Source organism: Charadrius vociferus, unplaced genomic scaffold (genome assembly GCF_000708025.1).
Source record: "Charadrius vociferus isolate BGI_N301 unplaced genomic scaffold, ASM70802v2 scaffold11, whole genome shotgun sequence".
Taxonomy (NCBI): domain Eukaryota; kingdom Metazoa; phylum Chordata; class Aves; order Charadriiformes; family Charadriidae; genus Charadrius; species Charadrius vociferus.
The window spans coordinates 448,091-464,688 of NW_009646846.1; the positions used below are offsets into that span (position 1 = coordinate 448,091).

Here is a 16,598-nt window from a genome sequence, read left to right on the forward strand (position 1 = left end):
CCCAGCCCCGGGGGTCGCCCCCTCGGCGGAGGGGGGAGGGTGGCTTGTGCTCCTCTCCTTCCCGGTAAGGAAAGCTCGTCTCCCTCTTAATTTGAGGTCTCAGCCTAGTTTCGGCCTCCTGTTTACATAAGGAATTAAAAATAGCGGAATGGTTGCGGGGAAGCCTTTATCTGGGCAGCGCTGCCTCCCCATCCTACAAGCGGCTGCCCGCTTGTCCCCTATCCTCAGGGATTTTGGGGAGGGCTTTTTGTCTTTTAGACGCTGATCTAAACGGTCCACCGTGTATCTTACCCCCGCCCCGAGCTCCAAAAGGTGTGGGTTGGGTGCGGGTAAATTAAATAAAGCAGAAATGAATAGGGAATGAGTAAGGCAGAAAATAAAATCGACCCAGAGGAATGATTATGCTCACTTAAAAAGAGGTGGAAGGGGGAATTATGGGCTGAAGATGGAAATAAACAAGCGAGCCTGGTCCCTCAAAACTTGTCTGGGCGATGTGGATGAATGTCGTAGGGACACTGCTGGAGTACTGTGGAAGTCATTGGGTGCCAAAGCATGTTAAACAAAATTGATGCTCAGTTGGTTTAGTGTCAGTAATAAAATATATATTATTTCTAGCTAAATAACTGTTTTAAGTATCCATCAAAGCTTCCATGTATTTTTTTACGCAGTTGGCTTTCTAAATCGAGCTGAAGTTTATGTCAGCTGAGAATAAAATACAGTATCATGCAGCTGAGGTGCATGTAAACATCCCTATTTTTGATAGCAGAGAATGGCTTTAAAAATGAACCCAAATACTAGAAATGTTTTGAATGATGGTTGTGTGTACTTTGTGGTACAAACAATACCGTGCTGCAGTTTCAGCAAATTGCTTTTGAGAATCATCAGCAAATTGTATGGAAATTTTTGTCAGTGTGTTGTTTCATTGTGTGTACCGTTAGTCTGCGCAGGGCTGTTTTGGGGTTGTTGATCTGGACTTGAATTGAATTTCACATTGGTCCTAACTTTCCTTCGCATTACAGAGTATCAGATTTGTTTGATCCCATCCTGTTAAACAAAATGTTTTCCCTGTTTACATTTCAGGGTGGTAGAAAGTCATCATTATTTTATGTGCTGTAGTAAAATTTCCGGTTTGATTTGCCACCTGGTAGCAATCCTAAGTGCATTTTGAGGGCCAAAACTTACCTGCATGTCACACACACATATTTGTCCATAGGAAGAATTTGATAACAGGGATTTGTTAACAGATTTATTCCACTAAGAGTAAGTTGTTTTAGCTGTTGAACTTTTTTAGTTCAAGGCTAAATCTCTGTTGCTGTCCATGAAAGGTGAGCTGTGTGATGCCAGCTGCATGGGGCTTTTTGTAATGTCAATCTTCAAAGCAAACTGCTATCTGCAAAGCTGAAGACCAGTGCATATCCTAGTTGTTGATTAGTAATTTTAGGCCTTAAATACCTTGGCTTTTTTTTTTTTAACTGCAGTTACAAAGAAACATAGAGTTAGCATCCTTGCAGATAAGTCAAGCCTTTTTTTGTTGTTCAGCTTTTTTTACACAAATGCCTTTACACTTCATCAGTCAGATGTTTAGCTTTTGAAACACTTATGCAGGTTAACAGGAGAGCTGAAAGCTTTTTTTTTTTCTTGTTTTGTTTTTCTCAGTATTTTTTTTTTTAAATTTGTAGTGAGGCACTGCAGGAAGTCAGGGGAAATGAGTCCTCTTCTCAGAGAAATTCAATAGTTGATCTCTGCTGGGGTTGTCAGGAGAGATAGCAATCACAGTTGAGGATATTTATTCCTTGTGAGCTGGATGGAGTGCTGATTGACTTCTCCGGGGGGAAAAAAATTGAGCAGACATGGGAGAACAGTTGCTCTTGGGGGGGGCTTGGGTAGCTGTTGAGCCAAAACTCTGAAGGTGAAAGGCTGCTACCTGTTAGTGGTCCCCTGAGGAGCTCAGTCCTTTTTTTTTTTTTTACTTTTTTTTTTTTTTTGGTTTTGCTTTTTGCACCCCCTGTGTGCAGGCCAGATTCCTTTGCAGCCAGTGGAGTCTTTTGCTGGTGCCTGAGAATGTGCCTCTGCCTGTCTGCAGCCCCATCGATCAGAAGTGGTTGGGCCAAGGAGCTGTGAGCCATCTCCAGCGGCCAAGAACAGCTCCCTTCCCGGGAGATCTGCACTCTCCCAGGTGAACCGGCGTCTGCTTCTGTCCCCTAATCCGCAAAGGCGGCAGCAGCAACGCAGATCCCATCTTCAAGAATGTCCCTATGAAATCAGCTTTGATACACGGCTTCCTACTGTGCTTAACCATCTGATTAGTTGCCTGCTCTTGTCTGAGAATAGCACACATACACTAGCTATCCTTGCCTTTTTTTTTTCCTGCTGGAATTGGATAATGAAATTGGATTATTATTGTTTCTTGGCAAGTGTTTTCTAGTCTTTAAAAATCTGACTTGTATAACACTTGGTTCATCTGGGAGAAGATACTGTGTATGCAAATTAAATTACAATCAGCACTGACAACATGATTAAATTGTTATAGGTAAAAGAGTGAAATAGATAACAATGAAATTGTGATTTAAATATAAAATCAAATACTAGGATTATCTAATTTCCAGTAAAGATAAATAGAAGGGGGAAAGCTGATAGCATTTTTGACTTGAGAAATCTACTTCAACTTTGTTTTGATGTGCCGGACCTGTAGAGTTCATATTTTGCCACCCACTTTTCTGAGGAGGCAAGAAGAAAAGTAGTGTAAAACTCTTTTACTTCAGTCTACCTTTTGTTATTAGAATATCATATTGTAGGGCTTTGCACTGTTACAAATTATTAGTTGTCAGGACAGTGAGAATACAAAACTAAACTTTTAAGTATTGCATATCTTGCTGATACATGTGTGTATTTTGGTTAAGGTTGTACGTCTTGCCTACCAAGACTCTCGCTTCTCAAGAGAAATCACTCAGTCCTCTGCAGTGGTGCAGGCGTGTTCTGGATCATCCAAGTCCTGAGATAGAGGCTGCAAAACGTTCCCTATGCTTTAGATTGGAACAAGGTAATCTTACTCTTTGAATTTCTCTGCTAGTAAGTTGGCATTTTTGGTCTGGCATTTCACTTGTTTGGTGTTTTTTCACAATTTAGCAAGCTTTACAAATGGCAGACATGCAGTTTTTTCCTATGTATGGGCGTCTTCCTCCACTACATAAATGCTAACAATTGTTGGTGTTTTTTCTGATTGTGCATTTTTTTTAACATGTTATCTTTCTTTGTTATCCTTTTCTTCCCCTGCATAGCCCATGATTTTTAAACTTGGCAGTCTTCACTAACAATTGTTGGTGTTTTTTCTGATCGTGCATTTTTTAACATGTTATTTTTCTTTGTTATCCTCTTCTTCCCCTGCATAACCCATGATTTTTAAACTTGGCAGTCTTCATCGATTGTTTAAAACAGTGGTTACCTCTTGGCAAGAAAACTTTGATAACTTTACTATTGGAATCTCTATTGAGATTTGAAAAAAAAGTGCTTTTGTTTTTTTTGTAAAGCCAGAATTATCACGGTGCTATAAATTTCTAAAGGCATATTTGTCCACATGTAACATAGTATCGGGACTTTGTTAACTACTGGACAGACAAAGAAGAGCTATAATTTGATTGCTAGCACTGCTTTGTTGGGCTCTCGTTAGTCTCGAGTACTGGGATCAATCTGATGGCTGTTCATTGCCAGTGAACTTGTAGAGTTCTGTGTGGGTGTGCCGAATTTTGTTCTAAAATAAATATCAACCAGCATTATTTTTAATTTTTTTACCATCTAGGGTCCAATTAAGCTTATAGCAAGTGTTGTTGAAGATAATGATTAAGGTGTATGATATTATCTTAAGGCTTCTAACTCACTAGGAAAGAAGCAGTGAATGAACAATATAGGAAGATGACAGGAGAAGGAAATAAAACTAATGACAATATAAGCATATGGTTGTGTAAGCTAGCTACAGCTGTCATTAAGAGAGATTGAGCAGGTTCCTGTATACTTTGGAGGATATGGGTAGTTGTGGGTTAGTCTTAACCAAAATCAGGTGTTTAACTGAGTCAATCTGTGAAGGCATCTGTTTCTTTGCATTGACTATAAAAGATCCCACAATGGTTATTGTCCTAGTGATATTCAGTTGAGCTCATTTGCCTAAAATTAGGTGGGTCAAACTGAGGTTCCTGTGTTGGTAGGCATCCCACGTGGCTTTAGGGTGGAATTTGGCTCACAGTTCGAACACCTGAATTCAGGTGTCTGTAGTGTGAGCTGGGTGTCCCTGCTTGGCAGTCAATGGGAGTCTTGTCCAGAGAGTCAGAGAGGAATCTGGGGAGCTGCCCATGTGATGAGGTGTAGGTGTTCACCTTAGGATGAAGTCAGTAGCTCTCTGGAGTCCACTGACAGTCATGGGTGCTTGGCACTCAACTCCAGTCCAGTCACCTGAAGGTATGTCTGTGTGGTGTAGGGTGTCCCAGTCTGGAGCTCCATTTAGATTACCCCACACAGGCATTTAGTGCCATTTGAGATGGTCTCACTTACCCTGACTGACCTCCAGCTTCCACTCAGGATGGATACAGACCTTCCGTAGGTCCTGTGCCATATCTGTCATTCCTTTGATGATATCCTGGCCTCACATGAGCACCTCAGATGGGCCAGTGTATCTAGGTATGGGCAACTGAATTGAGTCTATGTCAGTATAGAAACAAGTCAGAGGAATGCATGACCTATTTTTCCCCTTATAAGGTAGTATTTAAATTTAATAGGCAATAAAGACATTAGAAAGGCAAATGTATTATTTCAAATTTAAATCACTCTATGATTATCAGTTCGATCTCTGTGCAGAAGTTGCAGTGAATGACATATGTCACAGAGTTACGTTGACAGTGAGTTGCTTTGATCCATATGTTCTACTGGTGGTGATGGTTCATGACTCTTGCGGTCTCTGTAGAAAGTTTCGGAGAACTATATGCCATGTGTAAAACCCATATGGGAGCAGTATGTGCAAGGAGGGAATGGACTTATGTTTCTACTGCAGCAATACTATGCTAAAATTGTTTTAATTAATAATTCAGTTAGACTTGATTAACTCTCATATTTCTAAAGATTTTATCACCTATACATTTACAAATAATACATAATAAGCAAATGTCCTGTTTCTTACCCTAACTTTGTAGAAGTTGGTTTCACAATATTTATTTGTTCCTCAGTTTTGAAACCAGGTGTGAGATTTTTGTAAGAATATAATAATTCCGTTTTAAAGTATAACAGAATTGCTGTAATCTGACTTTCCTGGGTTTTGTTTTGCAGTCCTCTCTATCAGTCAGTGTGTATGTATAAATACATACACAAAATTCCATCCTAATTTTAAAAGTGACTCAGTAAGAGTGGGGTGGTTCTTTCCTGGTGCTAAAGTTTCAAACTCTGTACTTGTAAGTTGAACAGTGTTTTCCCCTTTTAGCTGTATGCCTTGAAAGGACGTTTTAGAGGGATTTTTGAAATCTTCTTGTGGCTATTCTGCTTGGCACTCAGTCAATGGTAACACCGATATGCTTGAGAATTATTAAACATGCAGTCAAAAAATGTGTATAATGTACCAATCTGGGATTTCTGAAATGGCTTATAGGTAGGATTTGCTTAGTAATTTTTTTCCATGGTGCATTAATCAAAAATTAATGCGGTTTAGATTGTCGTAGCTCTTTAGGCACTATAGTGCGCATAGAAATAAAAAGCAGTAAAGATTGATTTATTATTTTTTTTTTTTGTCTGCAAAGTCAGCATATCTGAATAAGTGCACACACGGAGAGGAACTGTGAGCCAAAAAAAGTAAAATTTTGCCAGGCTGTTTTTCTGAGTTTTAACTAATTTCTGTTCTCTTATTAGGATTTTTAAATCTGTGCTCATTTATTCCTGCTCATGTAATTTTTCCTTTATTACATTATATCCTGATTTTTATAAAAGTATTCATTTGTGTCTGAAATATTCCAGCATTAAGATAGCTCATAACAAGGCTGAAAGTCTTGTGAGACGCTCCTTAGGCAGTGAAATAATACAACTGCTTTCAGGCTGAAGAATCACTTGACTGATGCTATTTTACTTTTCACCTTGTTGTGCTCACCAGCCTGTTGCTTTTCTTGTGAAAATGACTGTTTTCAGTGTTTCATGGTGGAAGTAAGATTTCATCTTGGCATAAATCTTTAAGGGTATAAGCACAGTGGTGGTCTCCTGCAGGTGGTTCTTTTGTGAACCACTGTGAGAACTTGGACAAGCTTCTCAATGTTCCTCTGGTTTATCACTAAATAAGTAAAGCGTGTATCTAGTCTATAATGAACCAGGCTTATTACAAGCCCTGTTTCTGTGGATTAAGCATGCTAGCTTTAAGGAGGATGAAAGTTAAATTAACCTCCAGTGATAAGATCTTTGCTTGGAATTGTTCCTGTTTTCCGTGAGTGAGCCGTTCATTTGCCCAGAGAAGTGGTTGAGGCCCCATCCCTGGAGGTGTTCAAGGCCAGGCTGCACGTGGCCTTGGGCAACCTGGTCTAGTGGGAGGTGTCCCTGTCTATGGCAAGGGGGTTGGAACTCTGTGATCTTCAAGGTCCCTTCCAACCTAAACCATTCTATGATTCTAGTGTTGAGGTAGTATTTGTTTGTGGGGGTTTTTAACTCTGTGACCTGAACTGGATCACTTTCTTTTTTGTTCTTTTTCAGTTCATCTTTTGTTTGAAACCTTTCAGGTTTGTTTTGTTTATGGCAGTTGTGCTTGTACATTAGGGTCAGTTCCATCTCCCTTTTAGTTTTTAATCTTGCTGTCTATTTTATTTTAGATTAATTCCAATCAATAGGGCCACATCACAGTCTTAACTGTGACATGGAGCTGCTTCTATATTTTCTTGGTAATACTTCGAGATGTTGGGACATGTCAGTATTAAGCCCAGTGAGCAGAGAGATGCAATGTGTAAACTTCCTAGCTGGTGCAGACGGGTATACCTCTTCTGAAATCGATGAGATGGTGTTGATTGACACTCTGGCTGAAGATCCCTTATATAGGTTCCCTTCTGTAAAGCGCTCTGGAGCGGGTGGGTGGATAGAATGAGGAGTTAAGAGGCTTAGCAAGGAGTCGGTCTGTAGGAGCTCAGCTTTTATGCAGGGATTCAAAGCATATCTCGTCCAATTCAGCCTTCCAGATGGAAAACTCCTCTCTCTTGGAGAATATGAAGTATTGGCTAGATTGAGTTTGGCTTAGATTGAGTTCTTATTCAGAAACGCTGCTTCAGATGCTTAAAAAGAGTAGGCAGCAGTCTGTAGGTTTTGCAATTGGCTGCAGTAATTTATAGTCTTAAGATTAAACTCTGCTTCATTTCTTAAAATGAATAATGTACTTTAGGATGAATGCTGTTATGTCATCCGTGGATGGTAAAGTATGTTGTGAAACCGGTCCATTGTAGTTTCTCTCCAATTGCTTATGATTTCACAAAACCCAAGAACTTCATTAGTGAAATTTGAGCCTTTGTTGTGCTGGATCCCAGTGTCACATGTCCAAACATATAACACCCAAAAGGAAAACTAGAGGGGAGGGGGAAGATGTGATTCGATAGTACTATATTCTCTTTATATGTAAAAAAAAAAAAAAATAATCTTACATCTCATAGGGCCCCAGGCAGAAGGTTTTACCTGTATATGAAACTTGTTGCTTGCACAAAGAGGTGAGGTTCTGTCCCATTCTCCTAATTCTCTTCCCCTTCCAAGGGTTCATAGTGAAGTCATTTAAGATAGTGAAGTCTTTAAGATACAAAATACATTTCATCAACTTAAGAATTGCTGTCACTGGGAACTGATACACTGTAGGCTGTTAACAGCAGAAGCAAACAGAAAATACTGTAAAGGGACAAAAGCTTTTATTTTGTATGCTTGAGTTGGATCCAGTGCTGCACCCAGTGCAGGGTGGGATTTTTTTTTTTAGTATTGTAAAATAGGTTTAAGTCTATTTGCTGTCCATTGATGCATCAGAGATGTATGTTATAGCACTGAGGACTGCATTAATAAGATTTAATACAGCTTTCTCATACTTATTTTTCATATGTAATGGAGATTAAAATTTTATGTAAAATGCTTTTGGGGTAGGAAATAATAAAGTGCTGAAGCTTGAAGATGATTGAATTGTTGTTACCATCATAAATAATAAAATTTCTAAAGCTCTAGAAGGAATGAAGGAAGTGACACGACTGATTTGGTTCCTCTCTATATATTTCTGATAGGAAAAGGTGATGAGCAAATGTAACTCCCATCAGCATCTGAGCGTCTTTTGGGGAATGCGATGTCTTGGAGAACAGGGTGCATAGCTGTCTTCTGCTGTGGGAGAGGCTTAGTGCTCAGAGCACACGTATACACAGACAGGAGTTATTTCCTATTTGATTTCATTTATTTGATGTAACTTCTTGTAACAGCTGCATAATTCCAAGTAGTTCTTAGAGGTTTTGCAAATGCTGATATCACTGGATTTTCTAACACAGCTGCTGAGGATGATTTGTATATTTCAATTGGGAAAGACTCGGGTTTGATATTCTACTTAGAAGTGTGTGCTTGCATTTCAATCAGAATATTTCTCTCTACCACTGAAACGTTTCTACTCTGCAAGTACACTTCAAGATAGAAGTGTTTGGTTGAAAACCCTTATGGCAACATGCATAGAAGATCAGACACTTCTCTTTTTTTTTTTTATTCATTTCAGATACCCATTGCCTTTTTTATATGGCTTTTAGATATGACTCCTATTTTTCATTAAATTATGGTATGCATACTATTTAAGAATTTTATTTCATGTTTGTGGATAGATTGTTGTGCAGCTCATAATTAAATATTTTCTCAGAACTGATTTCTGGTTGCCATTATAATTACAAGAAGATGCTGAATTCTGAAGTCTGTGTAAAGGTTGGTAGAGAGGTGGTGTTGGATCTTACCTCAGTTGAGAATATACCTATACTTTTTTAGAGTACGTGTGTTCTATTAATCCATGCTAGCTGCTGAGCTGGGATTATCAACTCATCATGAGTGGTTAATCAGCTAGAAACACTGTCATATTTTACGTGGGGATTTCAGTAGGCTTATTTAAAATAGGAATAATTTATGCTTGCAATACAGGCTCAAAGTCTGTAATAAAGCATGTGTCTAAAAGTAACAGTAGTAGCACCAACCCTGACAGTTGCACTAAAACTACAGGCACAGCTAGTGTTATCCAGCAGAATACTAGTCACTGGGTTTTGTTTCCAAACTTGCAACTACTTTCCTGGGTAGAAATGAAAAAGAAACCTAGGTTTTATTAATGGACCTGGGGGCACTTGAAAGCTTATCCTCTGAAGGTATTTTTCTGTGGAAAAGAGGATCTCTTCAAAACTGGGCTGTTCTGGAAGCTGTTGTTTTGGTTTTGCTCCTGATTGTGTATCTTGTTCATTGCTTGCTGGTCCCCAAACTGTTGTTATAGCTTTTGTCTCACATCCTGACTTTCTTTCACTGCCTGTTTTTGATGTCTGCAGAAGAGAGCAGGGAATAACATTCCAGAACGTAGATGAGCCTCCCCCATGTGGTATATGGAGGTAGCACCGCTTCTTTACTAAAATGTTATTTATTTCTGTATTTTCACTTTCAGGGAGCACTTTGGTTCTTGTCTTCATAGCATTGCATCTTTTGGGAAGCTTTCGTTCAGACTATTTTATGCCACGACGCCTAAATATCTTTTTGTTGGTTACTTCTGGGACATATGCCATACAGTCTTTCTCCCTGGCAGCTCACCTCACAGTTAAATATATTAGAAAGAAGTTGATTATTTGCATTTGCTTTACCAAGTGTTCCACATCCAGCATATCTCTAGTCATATTTCATGGAAATACAACATTCACACCAGTAATTTGCTTTTTCCTAGGGATCATGCAAAAGTTCTTGTAATAAAATAAAACTTTTTTGACTCTGACTGATAACGAAATGTAGTCAGTAAGCTCAAATCTGAATACTTGTGGGGCACAGACATTCACACATTTGCTTAATCTTTTTATGTTGCAAGACTGAGGGTAACTTAGTACAAATGATAGAGACATAGGAGTCCATAAAAATCAAATTTCCAATTATATAATTTCATATATGAAATTATAATTATATAATTTTCTTTTATGAACCTCCCCTGAAATATGATTTTTCTTGACTTTACTTCTAGTATAGGATATATTTGTGGAAATTTATAATTTCAGAAGGTGTTTTCTTGTGGAATATTCACTTTTTGGGGGAGTGTCACTAAGACATTCGTGAAGTCTTTGAATGTGGCCTGATCACACACTGTGATTGAAAGCTTAATTAAAAGCTTCACACTACTGAGAAGGCTGAGGGAGAAAAGTAGTGAAAGTCTGCATACATGACTAAAAATTGCTTTTCTCAGCACAAAAAGCTGAAACCTAGGTAATTCTTGTTTTGGAAAGCATTTGCAGCAATTTAAAGATCACATTTTTGATAATTTCAAAGAATCATAAGAAAATAAGCCAGAATATACTTCATGTTCTTGAATATCTTATTTTGATTGAAGTATTTGGCTGTGACATGTTATGGAAAACTGATATAGGCTAACGATTTAAAGTGACAGAGCTGAGAGCTTAAACAGTATTTATTTATTGTTTTATTTTATTTATTTTGTTGTGTTACCACAATTAAAAAGTCATGTAAACCAAGATACAAGAGCTACCCCATTCAGTGGTGAATTTGGACCACCCTTACCACTTCTACAACATAAAGTACCTGTAAACTGAGTCTACCCATCTAGCTGAGCTGAGAATGTATTCGCCTTGTGGTATCTGTATGATGACACCATTTTGGGGTAGCTTTTTCTTGAAAGCAAGGAAGTACAGCAAAGCCAGCTTCTCTTGTATTCACTTGTCTTTATTACGTAGTACTAATGTTGGTCTTCCTACTTATGGTGTCTTAGTTCAGGGTGAGATGACTTGTACCTTGAAGTGTGCATTGCTAAAATGGTTACCTATAGAGGTAAAGGTGGCAAACTTTGAAGATGTCCTCATGCATAAATCCCACTGTAAGAGTTGATGAGTTATCCTCTGCTATGTAGGAGAGAAGATCAGTTAATTTGTCTTCTCACTTAGTTTTATCTGCAGCTGCTGGAGCACAGATTGTTTCTGACTAAGTATGGTAAGCATTAGTAACCAGAGAGCTCTTGTAATTGTTGGTACTAAAAGTTATGATTAATTTAATCTAAAATAATAATTTAAGTTAGATAACTAGGTTTTTTCTAGTTACCTGTTGACTCTGAAGAAGCCAAAGGGGCAATTCATCCAACCTCTCTTACTCCGTTCTTAAGCAGTTATCTGAACTGAGTTCTGGAGATACTCATTTCTCTCTGTTAATTAGAAGAAAACTTGGGTAGTACTTAACATTGAAAGGAATTAAATGACTATATTCCTTTCTATTTTTAACAAGTCTTGAATACGCTCTGCATTTTGCAAGAATAGCACTGATGTCTTTCGTTCAGAGTTGGTTTCTCATTGTCTCCTATTTCTTCAGTCATGGCACTTCTGACCTTGATCATAGTCACTTGTTTAGATGCCTAAGTTCATTCTTCAACATGGGGACAAACAGGACACTTGGGGATATGTGGGGTGTGTGTTTTCACATACTAATAGCTGATCTGAATCTTTCTGTGATAGTTAGGCACAACAGTTTTGTGCCAGAGACTATGCACTGGTGAAGTAATGTAAATGCTATAGTATGTATCTGCTGGTCTGAACTGAGATATGTGGGGTATTGCTTTGTGTTGCATCTGAATCACAGAGGAAAATCTGGGTGATTGAATCTACCCTGGAAAGAATTTTTGGGTCTCAGTTACCAGAGCCAGACATGGAGCTGTATCTCTTGTATCTGACTGTAAGTACCTTGTCCTTGAGTCTCGGGTGTTTATTATGTGAATTGATAGAAGATGATATGGCCCAGTTTTATTGCACCTGATTTTAGGCATGTGTGCGCTATACCTAATTTAACAGCACAATCACTTTGGCAGTGATTCATTTGTCTTAACAAGGGTGCTAAGTGTAATTTGACATGCTCTTGGGTCTTGAGATATCCAGATGGGGCAGATTGGTATGATACAGGAGCTGCACAGCAACCTTGCTCATCTGGACGAGATGGAGCACCTCAAATGTCATTACATTCGGGCTTTAGACAACTGAATCATGCCACTGCTGTTCTGTTCTGAAGAGTGGACTCTGGTCCAGGCTCTAGGTATTTAAATGAAGCTGTCTAAACATATGACGTATGTTTAGAGTGGCCAAATCCAGTGGACTTCAAGACGCAAGGGAGCGCACTGATCCATTTCTCCAGAACTGAATTTGTAGAAGTCTCAGACTCAGGAGATTACTCCTTCCAGTCTACTAGATATGAGACTGCTGCACTTCCCTACTCCCAGGTCCAGCCAGTTGTAAGGCTGAACCTTGCTGTCAGATGTCACACCCACACTCGTACATGCATACACCCCATGTACCTGCCTAGGCCTACGGTCCCTCAAGTGTCAGACCCCCACTGTCTGGTAGCTGACCCCAAGACCTGTTGTCCCTGCAGTGTCCAGCCCTGAAACCTCCTGTCCTACCCACTGGCCAGTCTGACTTGATGTTTGCTGGGATCGCACCTGCATGCTTATATGGATCTCTCCGTTAGCTGTCCTAGACCAGAAGACCCTCCAATGTCAAGGCTGTAGACCTGTAGTTGCCCGATAGTGGCTTTGCAGACCTCATGTCCTGCTCACTGACTAGTGTGGTTTGAAGTTTGCTGAAATCTCTCTTAAACATATAGCACAGAGGACACCTGTTGCACAGAAAAATGGCTTTGCATGGGTCCACCTCTCAAGCCTGTCCAGGTCCCTCTGGATGGCATCTCTCCCCTCCAGCATGTCAACCACACCTCTCAGCTTGGTGTTGTCAGCAAACTTGCTGAGGGTGCACTTGATCCCACTGTCCATGTTGCCAAGAAAGATGTTAAACAGCACCAGTCCCAGTACCAACCCCTGAAGAACACTACTCATCACTAATTGCCACTTGGACATCAAGCTGTTGACTACAACTCTTTGAGTGCAACCATCCAGGCAGTTCCTTATCTGCTAAGTGATCCATCCATCAAATCCATGTCTCTACAATTTTGGGACATGTGGGACAGTGTCAAATGCTTTGCACGAGTCCAAGTAGATGACATCAGTTGCTCTTCCCTTATCCACCAATGCTGTAATGCCGTCGTACAAGGCTGCCAAATTTGTCAGGCACTATTACCCTTAGTGAAGCCATGTTGATTATTTTGTGTTTTCTGTTTAGAATTGCTTTTTACATATGAAGAAATTCAGTATACACTTTGTTTTGATGCTATCATGTCATTGAAAATTTATCAGCACACAAGAAAATAAGTCATCCAAGGTAACTTGCATATTTTTAGCACGTGAATGAACTTCAAGTAGCATTAAGTGCTTGCCACTTCTCTTAAAGTCACCTGAAAGCCATTTAAGATTTGTGTTAGAAATGAAAGTAAGCTGTTATGGCTAGGGGCTGTCATTCGTTTCATCCTTCAGGAGAGGCTTATATAATGTAATTCCAATTTCATTGGGCTCAAGGTACTATCGCAGTATAGCTTTAGTAAAAGAGTAGAATTGAATATTAAGTCTTAAGAATTTGAGTCTGACTGGTAGTGTTTTTTGTTTGGTTTTCTTTTAATTTTAGAGTTATTTGGCGCTTGATGTATTTGGTATTTTTGGCTTCATGCAACTTTTTCTTTATAACATGTCTTAAGTCTGTTATGCGTGCAGGGAAGGGTTATGTGGCCTGTAGTGTGTGGGTGATAGCAATTTAGTCATCATTTAGGCTGTAACCTGCAAATAGAGAGGACTGTGCTCAGCGTCCTAGCATCTTAAGGTCTTTTCTTCCTAAAAGTCCACCGTGTCCCTCAAGTAGCTTTGCGAAACACTGGCAAACCTTCTCAAAGTTCTTTGTTCCTCTTTCCCAACCCACAGGAAAGGCAAGGGAGAGAGCAATTCGTAGGCCTGCATGAAGTAGGACAAGATGGAGTGATGGAGGGAATCATTGCTTCATCCCGTCCCTTTGTGGTGTCACCAGTTTTCTTTTTTCTCGCTTCTGCTTCATGTGTTGCAGTCATATAGCCAATGATAAGACTGCCTTAAGGCTGCTTTTTAACCTCTTTTGAAAGACTGGGTGTGAAATATTTCACTGTAAGAAAAAAAAATTATTTATAAATTTAAAAAATGAATTTCAGCTGTAAGTAGGCACATGTGTTCTTGTGTTGGACTTAGTCCAAAGAAGATTTTGTTATTTTTGGCCTATGCGGGTGCTGATAAATCTGAGATAATTACTTGGAATAAACAAAATGAGCTTTATGGAGAAGCTTGAAGAAACATCTCAAACTCTGTGCAAGCCCATTTCTGCTTACTGTGGGCATGGCAGGTTCTGGTGGTGGAAACTGTTAAAAGATACTGTAGGGTGCCATTTATCCTGAAAAGTAAGATGTGGGCAGAAGGATGTCGCAGCAGTGTAATAATGGTATTGATGGTGCTTCTGCAGCTTGTGTGCCGTGACTCTTGTCTCTTGTGCCATTCTCATGCTTTCCCTATTGTGCTGTACTCTTCGTTGATAATGTCATATTCCTTTCTTCTTCTCTGTCAGCCTATACCTATGTTACTTGTTTGCAAGGAGCAAGGACTGCCTTTCTGTTAAATGCTTTCACAGTTCTTGCTGCAGTGTAGGTACCTATGGGAGGTACTTGCAAGGTGAAGTCTACTTAGGGAATCTCTCTCAAAATGTTTGAAATCACCTCAGAGGAGCTTAAAGTTAGAAATGTGCTGTGAGTTAGTGCCAGGAGAAATCCATCTTTCTCTAGGGAGTCTGAAGAGACTAGCCTCTATAGGCTGAAAATTGTTGTAGAAGCCCCCATGACAGTAATGATAATGGTAATGGTATCTGTATCAAACATCTCTATGTCCTTTTACCCATTTTTCTAGAAATAACTATCTGGTTAATACTTCTTAATGTGATTCTAGGTTGGTGTTGAACATTAATTCTACATGAGGGTGTGTATTCTGAATACTTTATTATATCTGGTAGTTGCTTAAATCTCCATCAGAACTTTTCTTAATCCTAAACTTTCCAGACTTTTTTCCCCAGTTTGGTCTTTTAGAAGTATGAAAAACCTATTTTACATTATTTTTCATTTTTGAAGGGGTTTGTATCTATTTTCTGCTTTGGGTAATAGTGTTAACACTTTCTTATAACAAGCATGACTGTGGCATCTGCTATATTTATTCAAAAAGCCACAGGGGTCCTGGAGAGCATTGCTGCTTTTGACCTCAATTTCAGCCTAACTTTTATATTTTCCAGTCTGATTCAATATAGGCAGCACATGTACTTGTGCAAAGAAAAAGGAATGTGGCATCTTGGAACAGGGTGTCAGACACTGTAGACAGAGAAGCTCCCTGGCAAAACCTTCCTGCCAGAGATTTAACCTGTGAATAAAATAGATGCAGTTGTAGGGGAAGCTATAATGTGTTTATTGGTATTTCCTGGACGTAGGGGAAATTAAGAACTAACCAGTAAGGTTAGGAAAAAAATGCAGTTTAGGGCTAATGTTTTTATTAATTAATCTTTTTCATGTTATGATAAATGATCAAGAAAGTTATATCCCAGCAGACAGAAATATTTGGATTCCACCTGGTATGTAATTATTATCCTACACTGTTTAGAGAAGAATGGGAAATTGTCCTTCTATTAGTCTGTTACAGAACAGGTTCCTCACCTGCTATGCTTACCTTTGTTGCAGATGGTGATGTACAAAAGAAAAAAGAATTATGTATGCTACCAGAAACTTTAAATTTAGGAAATATAATTAGCTGTATTTTTCCTGCAATCACTTGTTTCTCCTGAGTGAAAAACGACATCTTTGATTGGAATTGTTACTAGCGTATCTGTTTAGCAGTATAGTACATGTCTGCTTAGGAGAACTCTCGTACGTCCTGTGTGGCATGTGGAAATGAAGTTCTCTTATTAATTGCAGTAAAACCTTCTCTGAAGTAGTGTACTAACCACTGGATAGCAATCTCTTTTGGTTTTCCTCTAGTCCAATGAAGAGAATAAAGGAAATAAGGACATCTTCAGCAGAAGAGTGTGGGAGTACCTTGTGTAGTAGCTGAGCTCTGATCTGCAAGGGGAGTTGAACTAATACCTGTTCTTTAAATCAAGCAGAGAAGGGTTAAGGGGTCTTGCTCCTCATCCCAGAGGAATCCTCTAAGTGTGGGCTTATGGAGTGAAAGGGCGAAGGTGCCCTTCATCTTCCTCCAGTTTGTGAATGGCAGCGGAGCCCTTCTTGAAATCTATATTAAATATTTTGGTTTATTCCCTAAAATAGTCCTTTCAACATTTAAAAAAAAGTTTACACTGTAATTGAATGTTTGCCCTAATTATTACATATTTGTGAAGAATTTTAGTTGATGTGATTTTTTGGTTTGTTTTTTTTTTTCTGGAGTGGCACTTCTACTGCTGTCTCTCCTTCACTCTTTTATTCAACTC

At 39.1% G+C, this 16,598-nt stretch overlaps 1 protein-coding gene across 2 annotated transcripts in view; it reads left to right on the forward strand.

Moving 5' to 3' along the window:
* The first annotated feature begins 2,898 nt into the window (after positions 1–2,898).
* The window catches only part of SLAIN1 (SLAIN motif family, member 1), a 52,654-nt gene continuing 38,954 nt past the window's right edge, over positions 2,899–16,598 (forward strand). Inside the window, exon 1 of one of the 2 annotated variants that reach the window (XM_009894023.1) lies at positions 2,899–3,040. The gene's annotated coding sequence lies outside the window, so the exon portion shown is untranslated. The remainder of the gene's footprint in view (positions 3,041–16,598) is intronic. The other variant, XM_009894024.1, reaches the window with a different exon arrangement.